General features: G+C 36.7%; 1 long non-coding RNA gene across 1 annotated transcript in view; it reads right to left on the bottom strand.

Moving 5' to 3' along the window:
* LOC124084217 (uncharacterized) overlaps positions 1 to 12724 on the bottom strand; it is a 49646-nt gene extending 36922 nt beyond the window's left edge. The window contains exons 1-3 of the long non-coding RNA XR_006849058.2: positions 12674 to 12724; positions 11857 to 11991; positions 4037 to 4127 (exon numbers count right to left, since the gene is read on the bottom strand). This is a non-coding gene — a long non-coding RNA (uncharacterized LOC124084217). The remainder of the gene's footprint in view (positions 1 to 4036; positions 4128 to 11856; positions 11992 to 12673) is intronic.
* Between the last annotated feature and the right edge of the window lie 690 nt (positions 12725 to 13414).

Genomic DNA, 13414 nt, shown 5'->3' with positions numbered 1-13414 from the left:
CCTCATTGATGTCAGTGAAACTCTTCTTCTTTGGCTAGAAAATCGTGTGGCAATCTCATAACTACTAAAAACCTCAAAGTATTTTTATTGTAATGATTAATTTGAATTGGACCAGTATTTTGCATTTATTCTCAAAGGATATTTTCATGGATATAAAATTCTAGTATGGTAATTATTTCCTTCCAGTAAATTCAAGCCATCATCCACTGATATCTGCCCTCTATTGTAACTGTTGAACAGGCAACCATCAATGTAACTATTGTCTTTTAAGATACCTATCAACCCCTTCTTGGTTTCAAAAATTCATTTCAACATTTTCTTCCCCAGTTTTATTGTCTTATTTTTAAAAACTTGATAGTTTTACTACGTTGTAAAGTCAAATAGTCATACTGATTTTTCTAGGCAAACTTAATTTATGAAATCAAGTAGTCAACTGAGAAGTTTCTTTATAAAATATTCCAATTAATAAATCAAGAAAGAAAGAATTATAGCCATTTTACAACTCCTGATTTGAATGAATCTAAGTAATGATTAATTTCAGTCTCCAGTTTTCTATGACAATTCAATCCAATCACCAGTGGATTACAACAACATTTTTATTTCTCTCATAATTTTATGAGCAAGGAATTCAGGAAGGACGTGGCTGGGCATTTCTCACTTGGACTCTGTCAGTTCCAAGCAAAGTTTAGCTAAAGCAGTAGTGATCTGAGGACTCATGTGGAATGAATGTTTAGTTCCCTCATATAGCTGAAAGTTGACAACTGAAAGCTCTTACCTGGAAGCTTTTATGAGACTTTTATAGAAAATCTACAACTGGATTCTTCAGTATGACGGTATCAAAATACTCGTTCTTGTTACACAGCAGCTGACTTCCCTTAGAGAAAGATGGCTGACTCCAGAATCAGTTGGATTTTGGGCTGGAAGACTGTACTAGAAATCTCTATCCTGTAAATAGTAGGATGTTAAGCAATATCCCTATCCAGGCACTAGATGGAAAGAAGTACTACGCTCCCAGTTGTGACAACCAATATCCAGACATTACCATAAGTCCCTAGGAAATATGGAATGTAAGCTTAGGTTGCCCTTGGTAGGGAATGGTTGCCCAGGAGTGAGAATCCAAAAGAGAAAGCCAGGTGTAAATTGTGTGATTTGTGTGTTTGTTTTTCTGATTGGCTTGAAAAATATCACAGCCTTACATCTGCTAGATTCTACCGGAAACAAGCTGAGATTCAAAAGAGAAACAAAGATATCCCATATCCTAATGATGGATATGTCAAAACTTTTCAACACCTTTTAAAATAATTACAGAAAAGTAATTTGAAATGCACAGGAAAATACAAAGATTTAATAAACAAAACATAGGGCTTTAATAATGAACAGAATCCAACCAATCTACTACCGCACTCTGGCTGGGCACAAATCACGAGCCACTGAAGCAGGAACAAACTTTATTTTTGAACTGCAGGAAAACACTTCACACAGCTCCCGGGGAATCCTCCCGAACGCCACGTGGCTGGTCCAGGAACCCCCAGCCGGAAATATATCTCCGGGAAATCCCTCCTCCTGCACTTCCCCAACCAATGGGCACTCTCGGGGAATCCCCGGAAATCCCCATGAGAACTCTAAAATAGTGCGAGAACTCAAAAGTAGTGGCAGAGGCGGATAGTAATGCCTCGACTGTCAATCAATACTGTTGGCAAAATGCCAGGGGCCATACAGACTCGGCTGTGGCTCTCAGCAATCTACATGGAATAAAGTCTGTTAAAAGACCTAGTTTGTCCAGTAAATAAAATTCGAGTCCTAAAAAGATGAAGCACTACCAAACGAGAGAGACTAGAGAGACTCATCAACCATTGCCACACATATATCCTATTTAAATTCTGACTTAAGCAATGTTAAAAATTTGGAGATGATTCATAAATTGAATACTGACTGGATATTTCATATTAAGAAATTATTGTTAAATGTTTATCTGTGATAATAATATTATGGTATTATTTCAAAAAAGATTCTTTATACGTTAGAAGCATATCCCAAAATAGTTGAGGTTGAAACAATATGATATCCTGCATTTTCTTTAAAATAAAAAAGGGTTGCATTCAGAGAATAAATCCTTTCTAGTTCTTATAAATCAAATGACTTTATGCACCATCACTTGTAGAATTTAGAAATGGTCACACCCTGACTTAATTTTAATGCAATTAATTTTCCCAAATTTTAAGGGAATTTATATTTTTTACAGTAAAGTCTCAACATTATTTTTAAAATTTTAGAATTTAACTCAAATTATACAATATGTACTCAAAAATTTTTGGAAATGTAAGAATATTTGAACTAAAAATAACAACAAAACTAATATTAAATACTATTTTTTGTACCTCCTTTTGGTCACATTTTTATTCATAAAGTTGATGCTAACATAACTAGAGTAACACTGTACATACCAAATTTTTAGTCAACATTATATGAGATAATATAAAGAATTATTTAAAATTATTCAATAATTCTCTCTCGGTAAAATTTTAGACTTTTATTCTCATAGGTCTTGAACAAGATGAGATAATTCCATTTTTCTGAACATTTAAGAAATATTATAAAAGGAGACTTATTTTCCCCCATATATACCCACTACCTATAGGTAGCATAGATGTTAAAACAAGTTTTTAAAACTCAATTCATTTATTTTAGAAGTTTCCAGTTGTTTCCCTTGAATTTTCTAGATGCAACTTCTTAATTTTTCTATCTTCCAACTGATTAAATCTGTCACTTCTGTTTCTTTTTTCTTTTTCTTTTTTTTGTGTGTGTGCTGTCAAAATTCCCAAATTTTATTGTTAAATAATAATGGTACTGGAAAACTGAAATTAAAATATAATTTAAAAGTTAAGGTAAGTTCAGTGTTTTCAAACTGAAGATGTCATTTCAGGATTTTTCAGTTCTTGGGGGATACAGACTGACAAGTCTGGCCTGGCAGTGAGTCACAACGGTCTATTATAGACCGGGACCCATCGCAGTCATGATATTTGGGTCAATTCCTGGAGAATTTGAGATCGATCCTCAAAACTGGCTTTTTAAGTTCAAGAAAGTCACTGGGGGCTGTTCCTGAGAAGGGTGGAAATGACACCAGACGTGGAGAGCTAAGATGAATTCAGGACTGGACCCAAAGCCTTCAGGATATTGGAAGTTTTGTCATCCCCAAACACAACCCCAACCAAGATTTATGAGTGATGGACATTTGAAAACAGTTTCTAATCCTTAGATCACAAAACTCAGCTAATCACTAAATAATTTATAAACTCCATAGAAGCACAGCTATGACTCACCAATTACCTATTCTGGACATCGAGGTCAGTAGCCAGCCATGGGCACAAATAATAGAAACAGATGGCACTTTTGTACCTCATTAAAGGCAAAAGAACATAGTCATATAAATCCTAATATTTTCTTTTGTTAGTCAAAGAAATGCTTTCATAACAGTGAAAAAAAATCAGTCAGTCTGACTAGCTATTTTTGACTGCCAGATATTTGATAAATTGTATACCGAACAAAGTACCATTTTGAAATTGTCTTTGTCTTATAGAAAACAGAAGCTAAAAGCAGAAAGTATAAAAGCTGTTACACCTACTCTGGCTCTATTAAATGTTAGAAAAACTGAACCAGAAAACAATTACATACATTATCTCTTTTGGAAAATCTGGGTCTGGTCTATATTAATGTGTGATTTCTCAGTCTTCCTAATTTTTTTCTTTTATATTATGTCCTACTAGCTAAAGCCAGGAAGAAAAAAAGTACTACGCTGAATATGAAGGCTTTTTAAATCAGGAAACTGCCAGACATGGAGGTACCTGCCTAGGGTCTATATGAGGATGACCAGCAATTTCATTTAAAGGGGATTCAAACATTCAATGTCTGATTGGATCTTATGACCTCTAATATTACATCCATTGCCAGGGACCTTTAAGTCTAAAATCATAAAGTAAGATTTCTCGATGTCCTATCATATCCCAGTTATCTATAAATTACAAAAATAAGAAATTACCTGAAAACTCATTGATATAAAACAACACTTTTATTATGCTCATTCATTCTGTGGACCTGGCTTACATCTTCTGCTCCACGATTTCTGAGGTCTCCGTGAAACAAACAAACAAACAAACAAACAAAACACAAATAATAGTCCATTATCATTATGAAATGGAATAGAAGCCCAAACTGAGAAAATAATTAAGGAAACCCCCCAAATCCAAAACAGAGAACCAAGGCATGTATAATTATTTTCTTTTACCTAAAATTTTTAAAATTCTTTACAAAAAATCCTCTCAGATAAAGGGAGGACCATGAAATTGTAGGAATTCTGGAACACCCTTATAATGGAAATACTACATATCAAATACTACATATCACAGGATAAAGTACAGATTTACAGAAAATGCACAGTCATACATAAATACATCAATAAAAAAATACAGAATAGTATTTTCTAACAAAGTTTGAAAAAACACAAGGTTGACCAAAAAACTAGAATGAAGGGAAAAATTATAATGATAAAAGCAGAAATTAATGAGGTAGAAATCAGATAAATAGTAGAAATAATAATAGTGGTTCCTGAAAATATTCAACCACAACAACAAAAAAATAGCTAATTTAATTGTTTTTTAAAGGCAAGCACAAACCTAGAAGTAACAAGCTAGAAATAACCATTGAGAGACACTTCTGAGCACACACAAATACATACACACATGCAAGTCTGTATTACTAGTTTTTTTTTTTTTTTACAAATCAAAGCAAATATTTTTTAAAATCAAGATAAATGTGCAATTTTCCATGAAAATGTAATCTTAAACAATTGGCCATAGCAAAAATGGTGACTATAGAGGAATTTCCAAAGCAGACCTAGAAAAACAGTTATTAAAGCACTGTCATATAAAAGTACCATTCCCAGGTAATTTCACAGAAAAATTTTACAAAGACTGGTAAGTAGGTCCACAAAGGCTTGTGATGCTAATACTGTTAATATTAATGTTCATTTTTAATTGTTTCAGAGTATTGGCAATAGCACTCTTCATTCTCTTTCCATAGTCCTTTTTCTCCTGCACTAAGTTTCTTTTCTTGATTTTGTTTCTGATTTTTACATAACCAACAAGCTATTTTCCATTGATGGCAACAATGATTGGGATTTGATGTTATGGTTTCATGCAAGGCCTGGCAAGCTATTTTTGTAAAAGGCCAGATGGTAAATATTTTAGGCTCAGAGACCATATGGTCTCTGTTGCTACTACTCTACTCTGCCATGGTAGTGCTATTTTGATCTTTTTAGATGGTATGTTAGTCAGATTTTTATCACTGTGACCAAAGTGCCTGGCAAGAGCAACTTAGAGGAAGAGTTTATTTGGGACTCAGAGTTTCTGAGCTCTCAGCCTTGGTCAGCCAACTCCATGGCTCTGGGCTGGAGGTGAGGTAGCACATCATGGTGGAAGAGTATGGAAGAGGAACACGGCTCAGCTCATGCCAGCCAGCAAGTACAAAGAGATAATGGGGCCAGGGAAAAGATGCCCTTCTAGGGCATGACCCCAGAGAGCTATTCCACACTAGTTCCCACCTTCCAGTAGTCCATTCAACTAGCAATGGATTAATCCATGAGGAGAGAGACCTCCTGCTCCAATCATTCCCTAAAAGCCCCACCTCTGAACCTTGAGGCACTGAGCTGTGTTTTCAACACATCAGCTTTTAGGGGAGTATTTTGGATTTAGTGATGACACATAGCTACTCAAAGTACCATCAACAATGTAGCTCATAAACAACAAAAATATGTTTCTCGAAGTTTCGAATGCTGGAGAGCCCAAGGTCAAGGTGCCTACTGAGGGCCCACTTTCTAGTACACAGATGACGGCTTCTCCCTGGGTCCTCACCTGGTAGAAGGGGTGTCTCCCATCAGCCTCTTTCTCAAGGTTATTGATTGTCCTCAGCAAGGCACCACCTCCCTGAGCTAATCACCTCCCAGAGGCCCCACTTCCCCAAACCATCACTTTGGGGGTTAGGATTTCAACGTATGGATTGGGTCGGGGTGAGGGGGGATACAAACATTCAGATAATAATAATCAAAAGCAACCACAGACAATGTGTAGATGAACAAGCATGGCTAGGGCCAATAACACTAAGTATAGCTACTACAATTTTAATTTCTTATGCACATGTCCCACAATACTATTTTTATTCACTTTCAACTGTATTAAAGTGTTAAATCTTTTATTTGTGTGTCTTTCAAAAATAGCAGTGGTAGCCAAACACCATGGCACACGCCTGTAATCCCAGCCCCTTGGGAGGCTGAGTCAGGAGAATAGCAAGTTCAAAGCCAGCCTCAGCAAAGGCAGGCCCTAAGCAACTCAGTGAGACCCTGTCTCTAAATAAAATACAAAATAGGGCTGGGGATGTGGCTCAGTGGGTGAGTGCCCCTGAGTTCAATTCCCAGTACCAAAAAAAAAAAAGAAAAAATAGACAGTTGGCCCATGGACCCACTAGTCGCTGACCTCTGATCTCACTATTTGGTGATCACTGTTGGTAGGTGATAGACTTCTATTCCTTGTTAGTGGAGAGACAGGAGAATCTAGCTTTCAGACATTTTATTTTTTATGTATTTTGATCTCAAATTGATTTTAATTGTCTGTACTCGTTGGAAAGAATACCTTTCTCATGTGTGGAGTGATGTGATTTTTTTATGTTGGTGTTTACTTTCGACCTGTGGCTGAATTTTACAGTGGAAATTGTTCTGGCCTGCATCTGTCTCTTTGTCTCTACTTAAGCAATGGGCTTACCTTCCTACCTCTGGAAGTTTTTCATAAATTATATTATTTTATCTCTTAAATGAAAAAAAAAACTCTATTGGGATTGGTTTGTAGAGATAAATAAACATATAAATAAAACATTCCTAAAATTCTGAGAAAATAAGAGAATTAAATTTCTAATATTTTTAATTATTAGAAGGTAGACTTAAAGCTAGACTTTAAGAAATATTAATGATTTACAGAAATTGCTGGCACAGAAAAACTTTGACAAATGAGAATACACACACACACAACCTTGCAAAATAAGAAAACATTTATAAAATTATAAAATGAGTGAAATCAAATTTTAAAAAGTAAATAAAAAGAATAAAAATTGGGAATATGAAAAAATTAAGAATAAAAGATTAAAATACTTTAATGAGAAAGAGCTTGTTTCTGCTGAGGTGGTCAAAACCATATGCAAAGATGGATTTTCATTTCTTATATTTATTTTGGGGCTCTGCCCCTTGGGCCAGAGGTTAGAGTTGTTAATTTAATGTCTTTGTGTTCCTCACCCCACCACTCATTGAGGCCAGGAGCTAAAGCTGATCCTAGCAGCTATCAGCTTCCTGTCTCCCTGGATATGGTGGGACAGAGCAGGGTGCTGACATGAGGCGTGCTCCAGTAGTTGGGCTACTGCAGAGATATCAACTGGAAGTTCCAGTATTTGGGTGTTGCTCTTGGCTGACATTTGGAACTCTCTTGGTGGGTATTTGAGATTTGATTCACACCTCCTTTTGCTAGGGAGATGCTAATCTCTGTTGGATGTCTGTATCTCAGGGGCCTCCCATAAATTCTGCTTTTACGGTATAGAGTCTAAACCCCACAGGTTTCACATTCACCAGCCGCTCTTGTCTGGCCATTATTGGCATCTTCCCAAGAGTGTTTATGGAACACCAGCAGCAAAAGGAGCCATGTTGCCTTAGTATCCAGAGCCTGGATGCCCAGGCACAATCCTCTTTGTACCCATTTCAGTCAAACTGGTCCAGGCACACTCTGGGGACCACAGAAGGTGACTGCTGGGTCCAATGACAACTTACTTTATGAGTTTCCAATGTTTCAACTCTGCTCACAGGTACATGGTGCTTATAATTGTTCCCACACAATGACCCTGGTTCCTGCCCAACTATCCACTATGGACCTAGAGATTTTGGTTTGCTTTTCACTCAACAACTTCCCCAATTGACTCTGGGTCCATTAAGATCAGACTTCCTCTCTACCCCACTGGTTGCCCCACACCATTTTAACCCCATTTGCTTTCCTCTCTCTCTGTTTGCACTCCCCTCCCCTCAGCAGCCAAGTTGGTGCATCTGTAATATATTACTTCTTATATTATGTTCAAAGTTTCTGACTTTCTGGGTCTCTGTGGTTTCTTTTACTGACTAGCACTGAATTTCAGTTCCTCCCCTTAGTAACCCACTTTGCTGAGGAGCCGTCTTCCTGCTTTTTAAGTCTGAAACTAAGGAATTGCTGAGAAATGTACCCTTTTCCTAATCCATCATCTTCTCTCCCCTGGAAACTAATCTTCATAAAGACTTTGTTAAAAGCACTCAGAAAAGATTGAATCCTCGGCTATTCATATTGCCATGAATGCATTCCATGAACATAATGGAAATGTTGTTGTATTATAGTCACCTTTATTATTCTTCTCCAAGTAGCACTGTTTGATATATTTAATGTTTATCTCGTTAATGAAGGTGTACATGAGTTTATGCTTCTTCTGGAAAACAGGGAATAAAGTAATTAACACAGTAATAAATATGTTTATCTGAATTTAAGATTGTGCCAATGCATACCAATTCAGTTTAGTCAGTAGTGTGCAGTATTTGAATAGGAAAAAGCTTAATAAATTCTAGGATCAGAAATAAGACTAGGGAACCACTCTCACCATTTTTACTCAATATAGCACTAGAAGTTTTAGCCACAGCAATTAGACAAGAGAAAAAAAATAGAAAGGAAGAAGTCAAATAGGAAGGGAAGAAGTCAAATTATTCTTGTTTGTAGAGGATATGAGTCAATACATAAAAGCACCTAAAGAGTCCCCCCAAAAGAGTATTAAAAGTGATAAATGAATCCAACAAAACTACAATATGAAAAATCAGCATACAAAATCAATAGTATTTTTATGGATCAATAATGAACTTGCTGAGAAAAACAATCATGAAAACAATCCCATTCACAATCGCTATAAAACATAAATACTTAGGAATAAAATCAACCAAGGAAGCAAAAGACTTCTACAATAAAAATTACCAAACACTGACAAAAGAAATTAAAGAAGGCACATACAAAAATAGAAAGACCACCAATGTTCACAGATTACAAGAACTGGTATTGTTAAAATGTATTTACTACACAATGTGGTTTAGAAATTCAATAAAATTCTCACCAACATTCATACCATCAGACAGTTTTCACAGAACTAGAAAAAGGAATCCTAAAATTCATGTGGAATCCCAAAGTACCCAGAAGAACCAAAGATCTTGAGCAAAAAGAGCAAACCTTGATGCGTCACAGTACCTGATGTTAAGACACTACAGAGCCATAGTAATCAAATAAGCATGGGACTGGCATTTCACAAACTCATAGACCCATAGACCAGACTAGAGATTCCAGAAATAAGCCCACACAGCTACAGCCACTGGTTCTTGACGAAGGTAACTAAAGCACAAAATGAAGAAGGGACAGCCTGTTCAAAAAACAGTTCTTGGAAAATCAACTGCACATATGCAGAAGAATAAGACTAGGTTTCAGCCTCTCACCACTGACATAACCATCTCATAAGGTGTCATAGACCTCAATGTAAGACCTGAAAATTCTAGAAGAAAAATAGGGGAAGCACTTCAAGATTTTGGTACAGCAAATGAGTTTTGGGGATGTAACTCCCCAAAAATTGGAATCAAAAGCAAAGATAGACTAATAGGATTACAAAAACCTAAAAACTTCTACACAGCAAAGGAAACAATCAACTTTACAGTAAATTCGGTGGGGAAGCCATATTTCTAATACATGTAATATTCTTCCAAGGTATTAAAACACACACACACACACACATACACACACACACACACACACACACACTGAACAATTAGCCTGCAGAATAGGAGAAAATACTTGTACACTATTACTCTGACAAAGAGGTGACATCCAAAATATGTAAAGAGCCCAAGAAACTCAGCAACAAAAGCCAATTAATCCAATTGCCAATGAGCAGATTATCTGATTAGGCACTTCTCAAAAGAAAGACAATAAATGGACAATAAGTATACCCCCCCAAAAAAAATGCTCAATAGCGTTAGCTATTAGGGAAATGCGGATCAAAACTATAATAAGGTATCATCATCTCATTCCTGTTATAATGGCTACCATCAAAACAAGATGTGAGGGATGGGATTGTGGCTCAGTGGCAGAGCACTTGCCTTGATCCTCAGCACCACATAAAAATAAGTAAATAAAAAAATAAACATATTGTGCCCATCTACAACTAAAACTATATTTTAAAAAAATGATGTGAGAGGATGGGGAGAAAAAAGAAACCCAAACACTGTTGGTGGAAATGCAAATTAGTACTTCCATTAGGGAGAAGGTATGGCTATTCCTTAACCACTAAAAATAGATCTACCATATGACCCAGTTCTCCCACTTGTGGGTGTATATCCAAACAAAATGAGGTCAGCATACCAAAGAGACCCCTCTGTGTCCATGTTTATTGCCACACTACTCACAATCGTTAAGTAACCTCCTAGGTGCCCGTCAACAGATGAATAGATAAAGAAAATGTAACACAGTGTGACTCACCAGAAAGAATAAAATACCATCATTGGCAGCAAATGGATGGAACTGGAGGACATGATGTTCAGTGAAGTCAGCCAGACATAGAAAGACAGGTGCCACATGAACTGTCTTAAAAAGGAAGCTAGGGAATGTGGACCTTGATGTATAGCATTGATTACTGTAGGTAGGGAGGGGTGGGCAGGGTAGGAAGAGATAAGGAGGTTATATAGCAACAGTGTGCCCTGTCTGCATGTGTGGAAAAATCACACCAAGCCCATTAATACATTTAATTAATATGTGTTAGTCAAAATAAATTAATTGCAAAAATTTTTTAAAAGTAATATTCAGCATTTTCATATAATCAAGTCATAAAAAGTAAATAACAGGAATCACAAAAAGATAAAAACCAAAAGAACTCTTTAAGATATGTCATTCATGCTGTTATTCCAAACAAATTGAGTTGTGTTATAAACAAAGCCTTAACGATAATAGAGTGAATATTTTAAATGAGTTACATAGACAAGACTGCAGTCTACTGTAGCAAAATATTAGGCCTAAATTACTTGCCATTGAAGACCTCTGAAAAGGGCTTGTGTTTGTGGTTTGAATATAAAAAGCTAAGAAATGCTAATCATTTTTCTGGAAATTAAAATCATAAGCTAGTAGATTAATCAGTGTGTCTAGTGATCTTTCACATGTAGAATAGTAGAGATGATGGGGATTTTTAAAGAAGTGCATAGAATTTTTAAAATATTTTCAATACCGAGATTGAAGAAACAAAACATAATGCAGTGTAATTTATCCATACACTAATCTTTATTTAAAAAGAATGCAACTAAGTTAATTATACGATGATGCTAAGTGCAGTAATTTAAATTTTGGTTTCTTAAAAAATAAAGTACCAGTTCAATATACTGAATAATTGTCTTTTAAAGACATATTTTTTAATTGCTAACTTTTCTACTGCTTAGGATTTATACACAACATAATATAGGGACACTGGAGAGACTTTTTTACATTTTTTGTAAAACATGAATATACCAGACTATTGTATCATTCGGTCTAATGACCCACCTGGTTTCATGTAGAACTATGGCCAACTCACTAAAGGAGTGCAGTATAAAACATTAAAAAAAAATTTAAAAATTTGGATATGTACTTAACACTCCAAGTGAAATTAACATTTCCATTCAACTAAAATTTTGCATATTTTAAAGAAAAATCTGATATCTGACACAAGATCTGAGGGATAAAATAGATTTACCTGTTCCTTAAAGATTCCCAGTCTATGACAGGAATGAAGGAAATCACCAGGTTACTCCAAGTGCATGATGCAACTGAGGAGGAAGTCAGCAGCCTGGTACCACTTGAAACTCCATCTGGCGATGCTCAGCTTAGCCTAGAGAATTGCAAAAGGTCGCTCAGAAGAAATGAGCAAGAAACAGAAAGGAAAGGGTGTCATCCTGGACTGTGGGGTTGTCCAGGGAGGAAGCAGTGGGAACTGGGGGGGTTCTGCAGGCGCCACGTGCCCTGTCTCCCTAGGATATCTGCCGCAGTCTGGCTATAATTTTTATTTCACCTTCATAATTGGGATCAATTACCCCAGGACTTATCATAAGTCCTTTTAGAGTAGAAGAGCTGCGTCCCAATAATAAGCCTACTGTTCCTTTGGGAAGAGGTCCTTTTACTCCTGTGGGAATGATTTGAACTCCCATCTCTGGAGTTAGTACTGCTCTGGCGGAGGCGCAGATATCCAACCCTGCACTCCCTCTGGTTTGTCTGATGAGGGATCTGATGGACAATGTGTCCTGGGCACTACCCTGATGGGGTTGCTGGGTTCCTCCAGTGCTCCGTATATTTGTGGTTCTGGGCCCCGGAGCATTGGGCCAAAAATTGGGCAGATATCCCACTCTCCTCTTGTCTCTCCAGCCCCATCTGACCTCTTCCCCTCCCAGATCACCCAGCCTTGGTTCCACCTCAGGTCCCACTGGCTGTTCCCTGTGCCCCCAAATCTCCAGGTCCCAGGTACTGGCACATCTGTGTGTCCTTCAGATCTTTACCCTTAAATAGTACCTGCTTACCAGAGGCCTTCCCTGGCATGATGTGAAATAAAAACTCTCCCTTTCTTGACCCTTGCCTGTTCTATTTCTCTGTCTAGCACTTATTAGTAGATGACCAATCATTTATTTGGGGGTGTATTTGTTTACTCTCTTCTCTCATAGACTTTGAGCAGCTCCATGGTTGACTTATCTCTGGCATGTTAAAGAGTATTACATAAGAACTATGATGGCTTCTCTACACTGTGGCTGAATGAAAGAATGAATGGGCCTTTCTGTTCACTCTAGGAATGTGCTCAGAGCTGTTTGCTCTCTCTCTGATCTTAATTAGTAGTTAAAAAAAAAAAAGAACTGGGAATGTTGGCTTCAATGCTATCTTCAATTATTGACTATATAGTTCTAAACTCATTGTACTATCACTTTCACACCTAAAATAGCATGAAATATGCAGTTGGTATTCATATTTCCAATTGTCTCTAAGTGTAACTTTTTCTTTCTTATGTTTATGGGTGCATTATAGTTGTACATAATGGTGGGATTTGTTGCTACATATTCATACATGCACACAATGTAGCAATATAAATTGGCCAATATCACTCCCCAATATTCACCCTTTTCTTTCCCTCCTCACTCTCCCTGGTCACTTTTCTTTACTAATATCCTTTCAGTTTTCATAAGACCCTCCCACCCCACCAGCACGCACTTTTTTTTTTTCCTTAGGTACTGGAGAGGATGTGGAGGAAAAGGAACACTTTTACACTGTTG

Source organism: Marmota monax, unplaced genomic scaffold (genome assembly GCF_021218885.2).
Source record: "Marmota monax isolate L192 unplaced genomic scaffold, Marmota_monax_Labrador192_F-V1.1 WCK01_AAM20220418_F8-fsc00022, whole genome shotgun sequence".
Lineage (NCBI taxonomy): Eukaryota > Metazoa > Chordata > Mammalia > Rodentia > Sciuridae > Marmota > Marmota monax.
Note: the sequence above shows the minus strand (reverse complement) of the source record. Positions and strands in the feature narration are given on the sequence as shown.